Source organism: Anser brachyrhynchus (genome assembly GCF_964034855.1).
Source record: "Anser brachyrhynchus genome assembly, chromosome: 4".
Taxonomy (NCBI): domain Eukaryota; kingdom Metazoa; phylum Chordata; class Aves; order Anseriformes; family Anatidae; genus Anser; species Anser brachyrhynchus.
Genome location: NC_137698.1, coordinates 25,486,149 through 25,505,853, shown reverse-complemented (window position 1 = coordinate 25,505,853; position 19,705 = coordinate 25,486,149). Strand labels below are relative to the sequence as shown.

General features: G+C 36.6%; 1 long non-coding RNA gene across 2 annotated transcripts; it reads left to right on the top strand.

Moving 5' to 3' along the window:
* The first annotated feature begins 5,250 nt into the window (after positions 1-5,250).
* LOC308194500 lies at positions 5,251-18,222 on the top strand. 2 transcript variants are annotated; one of them, XR_013950613.1, is made up of 5 exons: positions 5,251-5,533; positions 9,303-9,351; positions 9,690-9,772; positions 16,436-16,569; positions 16,894-18,222. It is a non-coding gene; the product is annotated as an uncharacterized lncRNA (long non-coding RNA). The 2 variants fall into 2 exon arrangements; XR_013950614.1 differs by having other exon boundaries at positions 5,251-9,351.
* The last annotated feature ends 1,483 nt before the right edge of the window (positions 18,223-19,705 follow it).

Below are 19,705 nucleotides of genomic sequence, written 5' to 3'. Positions count from 1 at the left end.
TTCTATTTAAGGGCTTCTTGGACTGTATGCATTGCTTCTATTACTATTAGTGGGTTAATCCATATTTCTCTGTAAAGAATCCTATGTGGACTGAAGGCTGAACTCTCAGTGTGAAGTCTGTGTCTCTGTAGCTGAAGGAAACTTGCATTCAATTTGGACTTTCTAAGTATAACTTCAACAGTAATTTTTACTTTTTTCTTTTCTTCTAATTTTAATTTTCAAATCATTCACTTTTCTCATTTTTCTCATAATTATTTCTTTCATTGAATTGTACTTCACAGGCTGTGTTACAAGTTTGGAAAGAAAAGTTTCTCAAAAGTTTTTCTCAGTTTTGTGAAATGGATGAATACATGGGCTGAGAGCTTATTTATAAGCTAACATTATTCAAATAGAATTTTTTTTTTTGTCTGGTTAATATTCCCTTAGGGTTTGATCTTGTTGCTTTTGCTATCTATGAGAAATCTTCCATAAAGTTAAAGGTGTGTGGAATCAGGTGTTAAAAAAAATTATATTGAAACATGACATAATTATAAATGCTAGTAAAATTTTCAGAGGTGATCTTTCAATGGCCCTAAGAATTGAGGGCTGATCCATACCAAGATGTGGTTTCTTAAAAAAGGTAATTTACTCAATCCCCACTTGTTCCCCAGCTTTCTGAAAGTTACAAAGAGAAGTGTAGAGCACTCCTCAGGAAACTCATGCATTCAGGATCGATAGCTTTTTATGGAGCATATACAATTGGTTAAACTCCAGCACACATTCAGGAGTTTTCTATGTGTACCTTGAGCCAGCTCAGTCCTAGTGCTGAGGTGGACACTGACAGCGGCCTGCCTTCAGGCTGGATAAAGACCTGAGTATGCACAAGGAAACCTACACCAGCAAAGAGGGAGACATCATATCTTGTCCATTATCATGAAGGAGGCAAGACTCCAGAGTATAACTGGCAACAGACACAAACATATAACAGAAGGTTAAAGCAGTGTTTTTTTTTTTTTTTTTTTAAACCTTTTGTGGATTCTAATATGTGCAGTCTGTTAACATTCCTGGTGGCTTCTGAAATGTGTACTTATTTCTGATAAGAGTTACTATACAGAATGCTTATTATTTCAGGCATTTTTACTTTTTAGGAGTAATTTAGTAGTACTTCTCTTGCATATCAAAGCACTTCATAAATGGGAATAGACTAATTCATCATTATTCACGCATCAAAGTTTGGGTAAAAAGGGACAGCACAACTAGAACTTAGTTGTCAGATGAGTATGTGAAGGTAGTGTAGGAAAATATCACTGTGCTCCTTTACTGGTTATCATTCAAGGATATAGGAAAAAATCTTAAACCTTCCTGGGATGAACCACTGGTATGAACCACTGTAAGAGCCAAAATACAGATAAAGAATTTTATTTTCCCGTAACTGACAGTTCAATCCAAATTAACATCTTGGCCAAATGTTCAGCTAACATCAATCATTATAGCTTCCTCAAAGTCAATTTACACCACCTTATTGTAGATGAAGATAGCTGTAGGATATCATATAGATAAAAGGCACACTGATATGAAAAGTTCTTTCACCATATCAGGCTGGTCAAAACATAAGGAAATGTTTTCTACAAACAGAATAGCTTCTTGACCAATAAACGTTGTTAAGAAATTCATTGCCATAAAAAGACATCAGTTATAAAACTTTTTTTTTTCTTTTAATTTAAATTACTTCTATAACATTTTTTAAAACCTTTCTTTTGGTTTCGTAATGTTGCAATGAATTGCGGCCATAGGGTTCTTGTGCTCAGCTGTCTTTGTTCCCCTAAACTGAAAACTCTGAAACATTGGTTAAGAGCTCATTAAATAAAGAAATTTAAGAAAACATATTATTAAATTTAATTTCTATGAGATATTCCTGTGGCATTTGACACTTTAAAAGTATCAGGAGTTATGGAGAACAAAAACTTTAAACCCCTCTAATTGCTTCTGCTGGGTCTGATGGAGTAAGGATTAATTATTTGGACACACACAGTGCAAAACATCTATCCATCCTGAGTAACCAGAAAGTTACAGAAGCATATATTTAACATTAAGAAACAAAACTCAAGTGGGAAAAATATCTCTAATCATAAGCAGCATTAACTACATTGGCAGTGTCATTGTCATCAGATTCTATGATTTCAAAGGGCAAACACACACAAATACTAATATCATTTGCATCTTAACATCTTAACATGTGACTATCCAAAGATGTTCTTTTTTTCTGCCATAGACTATAAGAAGCAAGAATTAGTACTTTGGCTGCCAGTAAAAAAAAAAAAAAAAAAAAAAAAGGAACGCTTTATGACTTGTTGACTCCACTGTATTTATGCTCTTACTTAAAGTTGAAGTTAAGCACATGCCTCAATATCTGAAAAATTAGTAATATATTTTTAAAGAAATAAGTATTTATTTCAGCAAAAATAACATTTTCTAAATTTCCATTCGTAGCCAGTTATTTGCTGCAAATGTAAATCTAATGTGACATTTTGAGTATAGTACTTAAATTAAAAGTTTGTGGCCAATAATCATTGCCCAGATTACTAATACTAGATATTAGTTTAATTTTCTACAATTTCAGGAAAATGTCAATCCAGCAGTATTGTGGTCTGCAACCATCCTAATATTTATGCGCTCCCCAATTTTTAGCAGACTATTATTTTTTCCCCCCAAAAAGTGAGTTAATCTTGCTTATTTGCTTCAAAATATTAATGCTAATTTTCTTTGCCAGTTAATTTGGAGGTAGAAAACCTAACTTGGGCTCAGTCTCCCTTGTTTTATAATTTAATACCAATATTACTTACGTTATTAGTTTTACTGGTAAATCAAGGAGCAAGTTGCCAGAATCCAGCTGTGACCCCAGGGCAGGAACTTTCTGCCGGCTGTCACCTTCTGACAGTTCGGGCTGTTAATTACCTCCAACAGTTGGAGCACAAGCACCTCTCTGTCTGCCAGCTGGCAGACTCAGCCTCAAACTGGCAGCCTGAGAAGATTTAAAACTTGTAACAAAAGGCTGCTATGTAAACAGTTTATTGTATAATACACAATGGCAGCAGTAGACCCACATCAGGAATCAAAGGTAGCCTCTGCACTCATGAGTAGTTGAGACTGGAAATGATGCAAGCCCTTGTTTGCCTCTTTCCATCAGCCAGTGGACAAAACCTGAAGCCCAAAGTGAAACTCAGGACCAGCCAAAGCTTTGCAAACTCCGACTACTTGAATCTAGAGATCTGAATTGTGGAGGTACCATTGAACTACACTGATTACTTCACCACATGAAAATACTAAAGCAACACTTTTATTGCCTGATGACATATCAGTCACCAGTCAAGAGAAATTACAAAAATCATTATTGTTTTTTCCTTTTTGGAAAAAAAAATGCGGACTCCGTGAGTGTGTTTTCAGGACCCTGCAACTCCTTAAAGCAGCACAAATGTCCTCTGGAGCTTTAGCTGACATACACCAAGGAAAGAGCTCATGATTATACCATGACTATACATGGGCATTTCCAAGAAGTGGCTTGTATTTGAGCTTCTGGACCTTTATTTCAGGTCTTTGTTTGACAACCACTGACGTCTGGAAAACAGAACCACCAATTTCTCCTAAGGACAGGTCAGAAAAGGTACCCAAAACATTTTGTAAGCTGCAGCTGATTGTTTAGGGCACTTGCTGAGAGGAAGAGCTGGACTACTGTCTACCCCAGCCTTAAGAATGTTCAAGTCCCCATCTCTCCTTTGTTTGGAGAATGGCCTGATAATCTCCAGGTGAGCATGGGCTGCTGGAGACCTAGAATTGCAAAACTGATGAAATCCAACAGGGAGGTATTCTGGATTTGATCCTTATTCTCTGGAATGCTTATGTATTTTATGTGTTTGCTGTTAGCTGTAATAAGCACAGGGTTTCTATATCAGAAATTTACAGAATTTTACAGTTCTGAGGTAGAACTGATGGTAAAACCATGAATTATTCCACAATTTCCAATTATGTATATATACATTTGAAGCAAATGCAAATATGTAAGGTATATACTCTGCTATTAGGTCTGTATATCCAACTGGGGAGTGTTCAGACATCTGCTATATGTTTATCATATGTAGGTAAAGGATGTTAACACTGGGGATAAGCAAGATCTTCCTGAGGCCTTTAAATGATATCATTAGAACAGCTGAAATAATTCTTTAAGTGTAAGAAGTAAATGAAGTAGTAAACTGCGTTTTGTGATAGGAAGTTGAAAAAGATGTTTGTAACAAAATGATTGCTGTGGAAATATTTTTAAGTGATCATTATAAGACATCCCTTGTCTCTGTCTCACTAAGTTTTCACTCAGAGTCTAAGTAATCCATTCATACCTTGGTATAAATATTATTTCTTACATGGAAATGATTTTTTTTGTCAGTGATATGTATTCCATAGATGTCAAAATGTTGTTTATTAAATTTATTCTAAGAAGTATGGCAGTTTATCTCCTTTGAAATTACTTTTAGAGAAAATTAACAAATCTCATTTTATAGAAAAAAAGTTACTATTGAACCAGCAAGACCTAGGGATTTCTATAGTGGAAGTCAGCCTGAGTTCCCTGACAGTTACAGTCCCCACTGCTTTCAATCATCTTTTAGATAAACTTCAGTTAAAGTACAATTTGCTTTTGAACATTTTTCAGATCAGGCATGGGAAGAGCTCTACGTCCTCCATCCCTTGCAGAAAAGGGGAAGCCAGAATAAACATTTCAGGAAAAGTGGATGTGCTGCAAAAATTAGCAATAGTAGCCCAGGAACAACCTGAGTGGTCTGCTGACTTCCAAATGAGTCTGTGCCTTCTAGGCCAGAGACGTCCAAAACATTTTTGTAAATGAAACATTTGCAAGTATCTTTTGTATCACTCTGGAACATGCAATTTCGTACCTATACTTGCAATTTCTATGTTCCTAACTGTCATTTCAAAGCTACAAGGTTAATGATGATTAATCTCACAATATCTATTTAGACCAAATGGCTCCTGAGGTAGGATGTACCAAATTCTGGTGTTGACTGCAATGGAGCTTCCCAGGATCCACTGGTACAGACCTGAGCAAAGTTTGGTCCTGTGGCTTAAATTCATAATTTTGAAGGATTTTTAAAATGTATGTACATTCTGAAGTTTGAAATTACATGTATAAGCAAGACAAAAACAACTTTAAGTCACTGTTCTCTGTGATTTATATGTATTAACTACTACCTATAAATTATTTGCACATTAGCATTGCAGGATGTTTTTCGAATGACGCCCTGAAATATAGTCACTTACTGATATAAAGAAAGCTTGTCTTTCCCACCAGCTGAGCTAAAGCAAGGGCCATTTCTTGCCACTCCCCTCGCTAAAACTGGGGCAAACCTTCTGACAGTTCCCACTGCTGCAGACAGTCCCCTCTCTCATAGTTAACTGCTTCGCTGCTGGCCCAGCAGCCGCAGCTGCCCCGCGTTGCCACATCACACTGATGCATCCTTGAAGCTGAGGAAATGTCAGCAGGACATACCTGGTATGTATCAACAGCAGCCAAGCTATCAGATAACTGACTGGAGCAAAGGCATTTCAAAGCAATTTTATAGAAATTTCTACTTTTTTTTTTTTTTCCACAGATCAGAAGCACCCTAATAGTATTACTCTTTTTCTCTCATTTGAGTAAACCTCAGTTTTACTTGGCATTCATAATAGCAAACACAGAGATATGTCAGAGTGGGTCTTTTTACCAATTTGTTTTCTAGAAAGGAGATTTTTTTTAGCAAATCTATTATTTTCTAGACAATTTTCCTGCAATAATTATTAAAACAATATCTTTTGTTTGAAGATTTTTTTTTAATTCCCTCCTTCTTCCCAAAAATGTATTTAATTTGATTTTCTAGTAGAATATTTGCATTTTTAGAGTCACTTGGCCTGTTTCATTATTTCATTGGAAAGCTGAGATTAATTTATTCATTACATTTTTTTACGTATACTTTAAAAAAAAATAATGAAAGAGACCAGATATCATAATTTATTTCATTAAAACAGGGCTAGGTTTTTAATTGGTTGTGGTATTTGAAGCCTTTATAGTTGCTTAAAATTTTAATTTTTCACATTTTCATTCCCAGAATTTATTTTATGTTTACTTATTTATTTATTATTGCTTTATTAATGGCAACCTTCATCTCCATCTTTTGGCCCTCTGCTCCTATAGACTGTATATTTGCACAAAAAAAAAATGATAATACTCTTTCACTCTGATAGCAGAGACAGTGTGGCTAATTTTATGTGCCACAAGTAGTCCCTCTGAACTCAACTGCTTCCCTGAAATTAATCACAGCAATCCTAGCTCCACTAAGTTGTCGGTACAGTGTGTGTGTCCTTGCGCTCACTGTCTGAAGCTCATCACAGCTTGCTGCGTGGCAGCCCCACTATGCAAGACTTGCACCCTGACGGGCTGGTCTGATGAAGACATAAAATTCTGCACTGGGGATTGGAGGAGATGTGGCCTATGGGAGAGGGATGCCTTTGTTTCCCTTCATTTTGTGATTTCTAGCACCATAGAGAAGAGGGAAGTGGAAGAGAGGGAGGTTCAGGAGGAAGAAGCATTACTCAGACTTTCTTTGATCTAATCCAGGTGAAGCTTCTCTGACCCAGGCAGAGCAGATCAAAGCAAGAAGCCAGAATGCAGAGCACTTGAGTATTTCACGACTAGAAAATACTGCCACAAAAGTGCCCCTTTTTTATTTTGAAAATGTGCTTACTTTACATATAACCTGTCATGGCACTTATTACTAATACCAGATGATCATAAACTATTGATTATTTTATACACCTCCTTCACGAAGGCATTAGCTCTATAGTATCTCAGAATTCAAAACAAAACAAAAACAAAACAACAACAACAAAAAACTGTGAGTGGTACATATAGAGTGCAATAAAGCCAGCAGAAAATAAATGATAATTAATTACACATCTATTTTATTTCTAAGATTATTTTTGTTTAAAGAGAGACTAATTTTAAATCTGCAGTAAACCAGTGATGAGTGGAAGACTTCCTTTGATTGTTAGTAAGCCCCAACATTGTCATAATAATTCAGCCCTTTTTTAAAGGTTGTTAGCTCTTGTAATCAGCAAATCAGAAGCTGCAAACAAGCTGATGTATTGCCATCTTCTTAAATTTGCAGCACTGAGTACTCTTTAGAAAACAGAACAGTATAACTGAATAAGGCCTGAATCCTAAACAGTGTATATAGGTTATACTAAGCCATGTACTGAATGTTTTATAGCCATAATTAGATTACTTTTTGCCCCAAAGGGACCTCTAGTAAGGGCTTATCCTTGTGGCTACCTTGCTGTCCTGTGAGTGGTCCCACTGATCTTTGTGGAGCTGATGGGGTTTTCTCACAGTGCTTGCACATCTCACATGGGACATGCCCGCCCTCAGGGGTAGTTTCAGCCCTTGCTGAAAAGTCGTGGTAGTCTTGGCTGTGTAGCTTGCTGATTATTTCTGTTGTGCCTCAGGTACCTGCAGCAGGCTGAAGGCTGGCTCCTCTGTCAGAGAGAAGGGTGCCATCTACTGAGGCAGTGATATGCTTCTTGCCGTGCACATGCTGCTCCTGGAAACCTCTCAGTTCTGCACCAATCTGGAAAGAGACTAAATAAGACTAGATATAAGACTAATAAGACTAAAATAAATCCAGCAATTTAATGAAACTCATAAAAAAGAGCATTTGAGGCAGAGCTGCTTTTGTTCAAATTAATATCTTACTCCATTTGCTGTGCACTAAGTAAAAACAAGTAGCTTTATCATGAACAGCAATCTGATGCAAAAGATGTTTTTGGCACATATGTTTTAAAATAGCAAATTTCGTGATAAAAACCTACCATCTACACTCCTACAGGATGGGTTGAATTAAACTGTTATCCTACAGGCTTCTCAGTTGTTAGCCCTGAGTTTATTCTGCGTTGTTTTATGGAAACTGAAGTTTCTGAAGCCTTTGTTAAAATACAGTTCATGCTGATGGTTATACAGTGAATTATCATTTTATGCCATGCTTGAAACCTCAAATCCATATCCTGAAAACAGATTAAAGAACTATTTCTGCTAATACTTTTATCCAATACTACAAAATCCATCATTGTGGCATTTTGTATAATGAGGGCCACAAATAATCTTTGTAATCACAGCACATTTTCCTCTTGTAAGAACATTCTTGAAAGTTGTCTTCTGAGTACTTTGGTCAGTATGTTTGCTTCAAAAGCCAGATCTGTATTTTGCAGAACAGACTCATTTCATTATCTGTTGGTATCTGTCTTCTTTAATGAGAAAAGGGCACTAAAGACACTGGAGAGACAGAGCAAATACCTTTATATGAGACTGTGAGTAAATCACAGCCTGTGTGTAAGCCCAACACATGCTTTCTGTTCATAAACCACAGGGGAGTGTACTAATCATGCATTTTTACTGCAGCTCTATGTATCCAAACATTTGACCAGGTAAAATTATTAGAGATGTCAGGGAAAAAGATATATTTGCTGTTCTTACTTTCACCTCATCTTAGAACATAAAACCCTGTAAATAAAAGCTAATCTTGGCAAATCATGCTGAAAAAGTCAAAATGAAGTTGTCAAAGTAATAAACAGTCCAATACAGCTGACAGATTTCTTTGTTACAAAATAATATACACATATGTCAGCTGTAAAAAAAAAATAGGCTAAGACCTTAATGTACTGTTTTTGAAACAACAGGTTTGGAAAGTTCTTTTTCTTGGGATCTTATACTACTGAGCTATGGTAAAGTTGAAAGGAAATTGTTGATGTCTTTTTTCTTAAACATTTTTCATCAGTCTACCCTGATCTAGCTATTTATTGAAGTCTAATAGATACCAAAAGCAGAGGGGAACATTAGCCAGTAGTTTCACTGGCTTTGGGGGATTTATTTACTTTTTTTTTCATTTACCAGTGATTTACAATTGTGATTGGAAACTATTCAAGCTTATGCTGTTTGCGTCTTTGTCATTCTCACCACCAGATTATGAAATAAGTGTAGATTTTCAAATGCAGATGTAAATGCCATGACTGTGTTTGTTATCAAGAAGTATTTATGGCAGAACAAATTGTTCTCTGATGTTTTTTGGACAGATTTTACAATCAACAGGTTAGGCTAACAGGAGTTGTGAATTATATCTAAAAGGCATTTATAAACAAGAGCCAAATTTATGCATGCAAGAGAATACTGAGAAGTTTGAATAACACTGTCAACATGTCTGATGCCAATACAATTCTGTCTTCTTCTCTTTTAGTAACTCACTAGCAGGATTCTGTTTTCAAGATAGTTTATTTCCTAACCAGGTATGTGTATATTGATTTAAGTTTCCAAATAAAACAAATCTGCATAGTTGTTATTCCAGAGGTCACTTGCTTGTAAAAGATTATTTTGTTCTGATCTTCCTAGGGTATTGTCACTTCTTCGATGCAGCAATAAAATATTCAAAATATTTCAAGCTAGCTCATGTTTCTGAATAAGTGCCTGGAGATTACCAATTTAATTTAGAAGCAGTATGGCTTAAGTGTTTCTTGGTGTTTGATATCATCACCTATGATTTTGCATTAGGTGACTGAAAGAGTTAAGAAAGCTAAAATTAAGTGTATTTTTTGTCTTTTCCATGCTTATTTTATTATTATGGTAGTTTACAGAGTTTCTGAGCTCACCAAGACCCTATTGTGAGTGGCGCTAGACAGCAATGCAACACTGGCTGTACTTATTCAAAAGGTACTGTGTCATCATTTGTGTTCTTTTAACACAGCCTGCACTGAAATTATGAAGGGTCATCACAGATTTAACGCAGTCTGTCTGGGCTGCCTCTAGTGAAAGACATCAAGAAGTCATAGGCATGCTATTACCAAATGATATTTTTAATGAATCGCAATAAAGTTGTCAATAAGCAGGAACTAATCAAGATAACACTGCCCTCACTTTTCCTAGTTAAATGTGAACAATATACATTGTGAACTTTGTGGCCTATTGCATGTATAGAGGGCTATGAATCATGAACTCTGGTATTTTAACTCTGGTTTTTATATTCAGTCATTGTTTGGCTTTGGGCACAGAACTGAGGCACTCCATACTTTACTTTTTGTATATTTAAGAAAAGGGAGAGATGGCAACAGCATACTTACCCACCTCCCCTTTTAAGGGATGATCAGTTAATGCCGCTACAACACTTTGAAGATAGGCTTTCCAGAACTTAAATGTGATTAGACGTTTATACAGATAATAAAACATCCATACTTACCTAGGATAAGATACAGGGGATTTAAAATATTCAAGCCTCCTGGCATAACTAACTGCTTGAGATTAGGAGGGAAACTTCTCCTGTAGGCAGATTATTACTCAGAGTATTACATTTGGTGGTTATAGGGTAGCGTGCGTATTCCTTTGAAGCAGCACACACTGGCTGGAGCAGGATCTGAGGTTAAACAAACTGCTAGTCTCAGTGAGAATGGCAGGTCTTCATTTTCAGCCTAGATCCTGCCTGTCTGGTGGAGATGAGCCCTCTTGCTTCTCCATGCATCAGTAAGTCTCATAACATACCTCGTTATAGCTACAACAACATACCTCGCTATAGCTACACTAGGCTAGGACATGTCCCGCCCTGCCCAGCCCTTAGGCATTTCTGTATTTCATATTTGTTATATGAAATTTTCAAGCTTGTGGTTCTGGTTTGGTTCAGTGGACATCATTCAAATAAGAAGATCCTTACTAATTAAAAACTATTAAAGAACTCCAGGTGCCTTTGACTGTGCTTGGTTAGAGGGCAATTAAATCAGTAATTGTGCTGATGGATTTGAGGTTGGGTTGTTTCCACTGACAGCGCCAGAGCTGAGTATCCTCCTGATACAGCCAAACTATCTCCCAACCTTTGTCCTCCCATTGCAGGGGCTGGGGTGGGGGAAGCATGTTGGCAGAGAAGATGCTGGGTGACCCTGAGTCACTCCATGCAATGCCTGTGAGCGGGTCTCTTGCCATACTGGTGCTGGAGTAGGCATTGGAGAATCTGTTTCAAAGTATTCAGAGTATTCAAAGTGCTGAGATGTACTGAAAGAGTAGAACTGCTGCCAGAATAAAGTCCTCTGTTGGAATATTTCTAGCAAAAGCAAAAATAAAGCATTAGATATGGGCTTACAACTTATAAATAAGAATATTCTTCCTGGAGAAAATGAAGTTTGCACCTTTGCCCTTGTTTGAACCTTTGCCACAAAACAACATGCAGTATGTGTGTGGTATTTGTGCATGTGTTTGTGTAACAACTAGCTTAAATTCAGGCCTGATTATTTTTTTAAACTTGCTTATCAGACAGTATGTCTCATTTAATTGCTATTCAGCCCATAGTTTGTATTTTACTGTCTTATTATATTTTTCAAGTTCAATGGATATTTCTCTTTCTTCACCATTTTTTTCCTTTCTTTGTATACTTTTTTATATATAGATACATTCATGCACACGGAGAGAGAAAAATAATTGCTTATGAGAAATCTTGAAACCCTTTCACTTCTCTAAACAGCAGGAGATTTACATGTATAAGTAGGGAACCAGCGGCAGGGAGGAAGAACTCTAGCACACGACAGCAGTGAAGTTATAAAGATTAATTTTTTGGTTCTTTTATCTAGTAAACATCCTAATGATCAACATCAAAGGCTGGAGAAGAGAAGACGTTCTTCTCTCTTGTACCAGACTGAAAAAGAGTGGGCTCTTTTACATCTCATATGGGAGATATGAGGAGCCTTTGAATGGATCATTGCTTTTTATGAGTAGTAATGAGGTGAGAAGTATTCTAGTGTGTGGCACAGGCCTTCATTAAAAGCGTGAAACAGAATGGCTTATGGTTAAAAGGAGTAATTTGTTCTAACATACTTGCTAAATTGTGCTGTAACCATGCCAGGTCACTGGACTACATTTTCCATAGGATTCCCGAATGCATTTGTGTGTAATTATTCTGCCTGTGCAGAGTTCAGGGATTTTTTCCAATGGCTTGTGCTAACTAGTTGACAACACTCATTCCTCTACTGGAAACTTGTCTAAATGCTGTATTTTAAGAGTTGTGGAAGAGCCCAGATTCTGTTAGTTGAGCCTATATTTCCTCACAAGAATACAAGAATAAGCAAAACAACATGAAATCAGTGTAACTGATCTGAAGGTCTTCCTAACATGACAAAAAAAAAAAAAAAAAAGGCAGAAAAACATTCCAACAGTCTCCTTCCCAGGTCTACCAGGTTTTTGGCTTCATGCAAACCAAAGGCAACTGAGTTGCTGTACCTTGCTCTCAATTACAGCAGTGCTATGTTTGAGCATCCTGACTCCCTAAAGTGCTGTTCAGCTGCTGCTTTCATTGCTGTCAATGTTAAACAGTGATGGTCGTCACTTTAGAATATCAGCCACTTGTACCCTGGTGCTGCTGAGAAACAATATAATAATTAAGCAGCAGTAAAGATAACACCATGCACAAATGCTTCTCCAAGTTCTCATTCCTGCCATGCTTTACGAGAGGACACTTAAGTTATATGTGCAGCATAAAATTCTGCCTGGGTAACTTTTTTTTGGAACAGGGAAAGAGGTATGGCCCCTGGAAACCACACTCGTGAACTGTGAGAGACTGGAATAAATTATACTGGCAAAGGAATAGTTTTTCCAGTGCAGGTTATATGCACAATAGGAATCCTTTTGTCAGCAAAACACTCCGAGCATCTAGATCTGACCTTTAGGCATTAAAAACACGCAATCTGCTCAGGATTATACGTCCAGCCAGTGGCAGAATAAGGAAGAGAATGCAGACTACAGACTTTTCCCTGCTCCAGTCACCGCACCACAGGGCCTTCCAGCTCTGTAAACATGTTTCTGTTCCCAGCACTAAAAGAGAAATTGACTTTAATCCCTTCCATGCAAAGAAATAGCAGGTCTGAGTCTTAAATCTGATCCAAGTAGAAGTAACAGCTGATCGGGAGATTTTCATTGGAGCTTCTGTAACAGGAAGTGCTAATTCATCTAAATGAAAAAATGCAGAAATGTTCAGCTGCAGTTTATGTCTTTCAAAACCAAAAGAAGTGAAACAAAATCAAAATGGACAATATATCCAATATATCACTATCACTTTTTTGTCCTCTTTTTAGGTCTCTTGTACAGAAGAAACATTGACAAATCACAATACCTAAAAGGAATTAGAACAAAACAAAACAAAACACAAAACAAATCTTACCAAAATGTTTTAATTAAGCCAAGCTTTTGTTTGGAATGCACATAGATGAAAATTTATGAGATTCCAACTTTTTGCCCTGAGTCAGATCAGGAAAATGTTTGAAATCTCAGAGCCATTTCATTCTAGCTTTGAACTAAGGGAAGGAAGATTGTGTGTGCGTGCGTGTATGTGTGTGTGTGTGTGTTTGGCAGCAATTAAAATATGAGAGTTGTGCTTAGAGCCATATGCTTCCTCAGAAACTGATAAAAGTAGCATGTGTATAACTGCTGGAGAATTTGCCCCATAATTTTAAGACAGCTGAGTTAAGCACAGTTGTTTCTTTAAACCAGCTTACTATCTCTTCCTTTACAAATCATGACAGACTAGTCTGCTTTAACCCATTTAGATGAATGAAAAAAAAATGAGAATTTTTGTGAAGAACATATGAAACCTAGTCTGGTTGCCATTCATCTTCTGAGTGTTAATCACTTAGAAAACTGAGAAGTAGAAAGAATTAATTTCTTACTATATTTTTCCAGCTGGATTGTGAAATATAGAAAATTTCAATGTTTTATGTTCATCAGTAATTGCTCAGCTCATTCCTCAGAACTGTATTAACAAAGATTTATTTTAAAATGCTAATAACAGTGATTTGACTTACATATTTCAATGCTGTAAAAAAAAAGTATAATTAAGCAGAGCACAGCCTGCTTTACTTAGTTAGCCACTCCCCCCAAAATGTATGTATATATATGTGCATATATTTATTTATAGAGTATGTCTACTACTACATGTACAAAACCTACACAGTTTGAACAAGCAACAAACTACAATGTCCTTCTCCTATACATTAGGTAATTTTTCTAGTTTTTCAAGCAGAGAGGCTGTGACAGGACAAAGACTGGGTAGTATGTTAATAGACATCTGGAAATTGTAAGGGAATTGAATATATTCTCTTCGTAAGTACAAAGGAGGAAACTCATGCAAAGTTATCTGTGCTTTTACAAACAACTGGGTGAACTCAGGTTGTTGTGTAGGTTTCAAAGGCTGCCTCTGACAAATACATGCTACTTGTTTATTGAGAAGATCTGACTGTCCTGGCATTGAAAGATCTGCATGGGATGCATAACAAGATAAATACGCCTTCACACCAGATTAATTAGAAAGCTTATATTCATACACTAAAGTTATGGTATTAATAGAAATTGTCACTTGTCATGTGTTATGAATCAGAACTTTTAAAATATATATTGACACTGATGCATTCTCTGTGGTTATAAATCATGTTTAAAATAAGATTTTTAATTTTTATTGATGCTGCAGAATTTAGGTCTGCGAAGCCAGCTTTTCTTTTAATCTGACCACCTTGCAAACTACATAGTTTGTGTGACAATTAAAGTGCATCGTAAACTAAAACTGATGAATATAACGTTACTAAGTTGCCAGCATTGCCTGTCCTTCCCCTTTCTCCTGCTTTGAAACAAGTTGTTTAAATAGTTTATTCTGTGGGTAATTATTTAATTGCTAATTGTTTAAAAAGAGAAGAAAATAAAGCTGAGTAAATCAAAACTTGAGGCTGCTTGGGAAACAAGCAAATACTATACTCCATACTGGCTACCAGCAGACTACCACATATCTACTCCATAGATATGGCTACCACAGTTTGCAGCTATGGAGCTAAGTTTATCCATGGAAGATATCAAGATCTAGCTAATGGTGGTCACAATCCTCCCCAGATCTTCCAGACAATGTTCCAATACATTTTTGTTTTACAGATACTAAGGTTTTAAAGTTTGCAAAGGACTCTCAGATACTGATAAAAGGACTGAAAATGTTGGTATTAATGCCCTCTAAATAATAAAATTAATTTAAAAAGCAGGAATACAAGCATTATAAAAAGTGTCAGTCATGCCCTTTGCCTCAGTTTCTCTTTGCAATGTGTGCAGTTCTCAGCAGTTTTCTGTATCCAAGTTTCACAGTTCAAATGACTTGACAGTAGTCAAATCCCTTATTAACAGGCAATCTGAAAAAGTATCGTTGCCTTTATGTGGCTGCTTCATCCAATAATGTTCTAAACAACTCCAAACATCTCTTGATTAATCTTGAGCTAAATTATCTTCAAAGTTTTGTCCACGTATTTTTTGCCTCATGGGACATAATAGGGATAATAATAATAATAAAAAAGCAGTATGAGAAGGGAAACAAGTTTACAGTGAGTCTAGGCTTCTTGCTATGTCAAGGTCTCTTTATCCACATATATTTGTAGAGCATCACACAGTCAAAGAACATATATGTCCACTACATTTTTTTTTCAGACATTTCCTTTTTATAACCCAAATCCTGCTGCTTTTTTCATGTCACGAGTCCTGTGTGTCAGCCAGCAACAATCCAGCATTCATGAAGAAATTATACAAGGCAGAGATATAAATCCCATTCATCCCTCTAATTTTGTACAGGACTGGATTTCTAACTCATGTAACTTTTTGCCCTGTTCAGATTTCTGATGAAGACAATGCCATTCTTTAAGGTGCCTGATCACATACTTCTGCTGAAAGTTTTATTTGCCTTCTTCCCGTACCTCTTGCCTTCAGACCCTGAGAAAATCTTCAGCTGGCAGACCAGGCTCCAGTCAGGCCTTCCAGGGCTGCCTTTTGGGCCTCAGTGCTGTGTCATGACTCCTGCATGGAGCCACAGTCTTGCTTTGCGTTAATGTCCACACATTGGCAGAATCTTTGATTTACTCACTCAAAGTTTCCCTGCCTTCTGAAAGTCCTGAGTATGTGATGAAATGTCCAGTTTACCAGAACAGCTCTCTGCAGATATAACCAAATTTGCATATTCATATTGGATGAAAAGTTTTATATCTTGCTCTTGTCCTTCAAGGTGTGTGTAGCAAATCTCATCCAAGCTAAGAGTCATGCAAGTGTGGCACTATATGCAGTTCAGCAATCCCCTATGATTAGCTGTTGTGCCTTTACGAACCTTAATGACCTGCTGAGACAGCAGGAGGAAAGGATAAGGGGACACAGTAAGAATTAGCACACTGTGGTTTCAACCATAAATAGGTTATCGCTATCCTGTACTAAACTTTTCTTTTCGGACCTTATAAATCTTGTTTGGAATAAAGAAATTCCTTCCATCACTTCTGGAAAAGCTGAAAGTCTATCCTGTGGAATAATAGCATGTTTCTCTATTAAATGTAGGATTAAGCCTAAGCCTGTTGCTGAGTACTCAGAGGTGCCAGAGGCTAGGTTTGGGTAGACAACGGAAAGCAGCAGTCTCTTTGTCCAACCTACCCAGTGGGAGAGACCTCAGCTGTCCAGAATGGAAGCTGCAGGTCAGTACATCTGCTTGTCTTCTGTACTTAGAAATACAGTTAAAGGAAACAAAACTCCGTGACTTCACCTTTGGATTAGTACTGAAATTTTGCCTGTGTGTTATTCCCCTAATTACAATTCCCAAATTGTGGAGTGCAATGAGAAAAATAAGTTATGCTGCTAACTACAAGTGTGAAATGGAAATGTAGCTACAAGAAATTGAATTATTTCCAGAAAGAATAATTTTCCAAAGCTATTGTTCATTTAACAAATACAAGAAAAATGTGACAGTCAATGAAAGGGAAAATTACTGCTGATCTTTTTTTTTTTTTTTTTTTTTCCAGGTCTTTTGTAATGTTTTATACCACTTTGCTGATCTGACCTAGAGCACAGCCATATAAAGAGTTGCATTGGCACAACTGAGCAGAAAATAAATTGGGGATGAGGTTGAGAGAGTCAGTGGATGAAATCAAGAAAAAATAGGAGCATCTTTTTCTCATTTTGCTGCCAAATAAATCATAATCTGGGACCAAACATTTGCTTTGTGTAGGTTTAGCTTTTTGTCCCAGGTTTACACACATTTCAAAATACCATGCAGGCAGAACCTGAGAAGAAAAGCAAGGCAGATTTCCTGGTAGTGATGGTATTGGACTAATTGTACCTGGTAGCAGCAGGGGAAAGTGGGTGTACAGGGCAGAATACTGAAATGTATGAAATACCACATAAAGTTTTGACCTACTGAAAGTGAAATGCATGGTCTGCTGCTTAAATTGTTATTTCCCATAAAAGCTGCACTATTCTGCTGTTTGCTACCATTTTCTTTTTAAATGTCTAGAAAAAAAAAAAAATTATAAAAAAACAGTTAAGCCTGACCCTTCATCCTTAAGCTCCTACTTGTGTCTTTGAGATCCAGCACATATGGTACAGTATGTTACAACCAGCTGCTAATTGGGCTCCCTGTAAACAAGGCTATTAAGGTCAACTGAATCAAATGAGGACAGCTCAGTCTTTAAATTCAAGGGATGCATCCCTTTCAGTTGATTACACACATCTCCTTTTGCTGTTAATAAGAGTAAAATGGATTTACCCAGAAAGAATAGGCTCCTAGACAGATTTGTTATCGTTAATAACACTTCTAATATTACTACCACTTATACATTCATTTGAAACAGTATATCAGAAAGTGCAAAGCCCATTCCCCAAGTACTTAGGAACAAAAGTGTACCAACTTTGGATTATATAACGCCTGATTTAATCTTTTAGTTCCTGTCTTGGACTTTTTTTTCCAGCATATTTAGATAAAAATTAGAAAGCTAGAAATTATATTTTAGAATGTATAAGAATATTAGAAATCTTAGCCCTTGTGAGAATGAACATATTTCAAACTTTACTGTTTTAATCTTGTTGACTCTGAGATATAGTAACAGAGTAATACTTTTAGCACAAGTTTAGTGGATGTGAAACAAATCTTAGTAGAATCCATCAGCACTGTCTAATAACAAAAGTCTGTTAATCTACATGCAATCTTGACAGTGGCCATATAGTGCATTTGTTTTTCAGGCTGTTGTTTTGTGAACATCCTGCCAACAGAGAGCGAACCTCTCATACATCTTGAGAGTGACTGTCAAAGTCAACAGAAAATCTCCCATTGTTCCCAAATGTCTATATTAATAAACTGTGTAAACAAAACTTTTGTGGATACCTCACTTGGTCTGAAGCCTTATGGAACTGTTGCTGATTAAGGAGTCTCTTTACTTAGCATTTGTCTTTCACATTTATTTTTCAAAGTATTTCCGTAACAGGCCAATGTGACTGAAGTTTCCTGACCCTCTGCCAATCACAATATAACCTTCAAAGGGAAGAGATAACCTCCCACTGAAGTAAGCAACAAAGAAATGTTCTTTAGAAGAAAATCCAGTAAAATTCAAATAGGGAGTGCAAAACTGGAACTGTTTTTGAGAGCCAAATACTGAGATTAATTTAACTCTTTATCTGGTTAGTCCTGTAGTGAAGGGGCTGATTTAAATCAGAGTTCCACCTACCAAACCATGCTTCAGGGAGCAAAACCAGGGCGAGATAAGGCCTTCTGAGGCAGACTCTTTGAAAGGCAGTAAGAAGCAAAGATCTTTCACTCAGGACTGCTTGATGTTTATCAAATAGGAAGAGCTGAGATAAGCAGATCCTGGATTCCTGTTTTCATTAGATTTGAGTGAACAGTGAAATTCTGGTCCCTAGAGGTATTCTGATATACTGATATTTATTTTCATCCCAAATCACAATGAAATTTGAAATGTCACATTTTGTGGATTTTTTCATGATTTTTCATGATGGATCATTTTGACTGCATGTGCTTATAATTCTACATTGCCTCATAAGCATGGTGACCCAGATCCCTTGTGCCCAAACTCTTTTCATGGACAAGTTTTCTGGCTGAATGACATTTCTTGTCAGGCACTTGATGAATTGTATTTCAACCAAAGAAGTAATTCCAGAGAACAGGAAGTGCTACAGGAAGCACATCTCCTACAGGACCTGTGTCAGTGACATGTCCCCATTCATAACTTATAAGAAAAAAAAAAAAGAAGATAAAGTCCCACTGATATACTGATATAAGCAACCAAAACAGTGTTCTGCAGACGAAAATTCAGTTGATGGAAAATGAAAATACGTCAGATTTTTTTTTTGTTTGTGTTTCACAGAGAGAGTAATTTCTACTGAACATGGCCTCTTACCTGTGTCTTATGCCTAGATGACTAACAAAGGGATTCTGTCTAGCTGGTAAAAACTTAGATTATTTCAAGTGCTGTAGCCAAAAGTACTACCAAACAATCACTGCGTGGTTTGTCTGTTTTTAGCATTTATTTTTACTTTTTTTTTTTTTTTTTTTTTTTTTTGGGAATGGCTTTCATGTCACTTCTTAGAAAGCCCATATTTTGGGCTGAAAGTAGAAAGCAGAAGTAGTCTTTGTTCCATGGTGGTCAAAACTCTTTTTTGTTGTTGTTATTGTTTAAATTCTGAAGGGAGACAACTCAGAATCAGGCTGTGGTTGGTATTTGCATAAAAGAGAGACAAGGGCAACTTTTCTGCATTTGAGTAACCTACAGGAGCATGTGTCTTCGTGTGAAATATGTGTCTGCAAACATTACTCATCCCCTC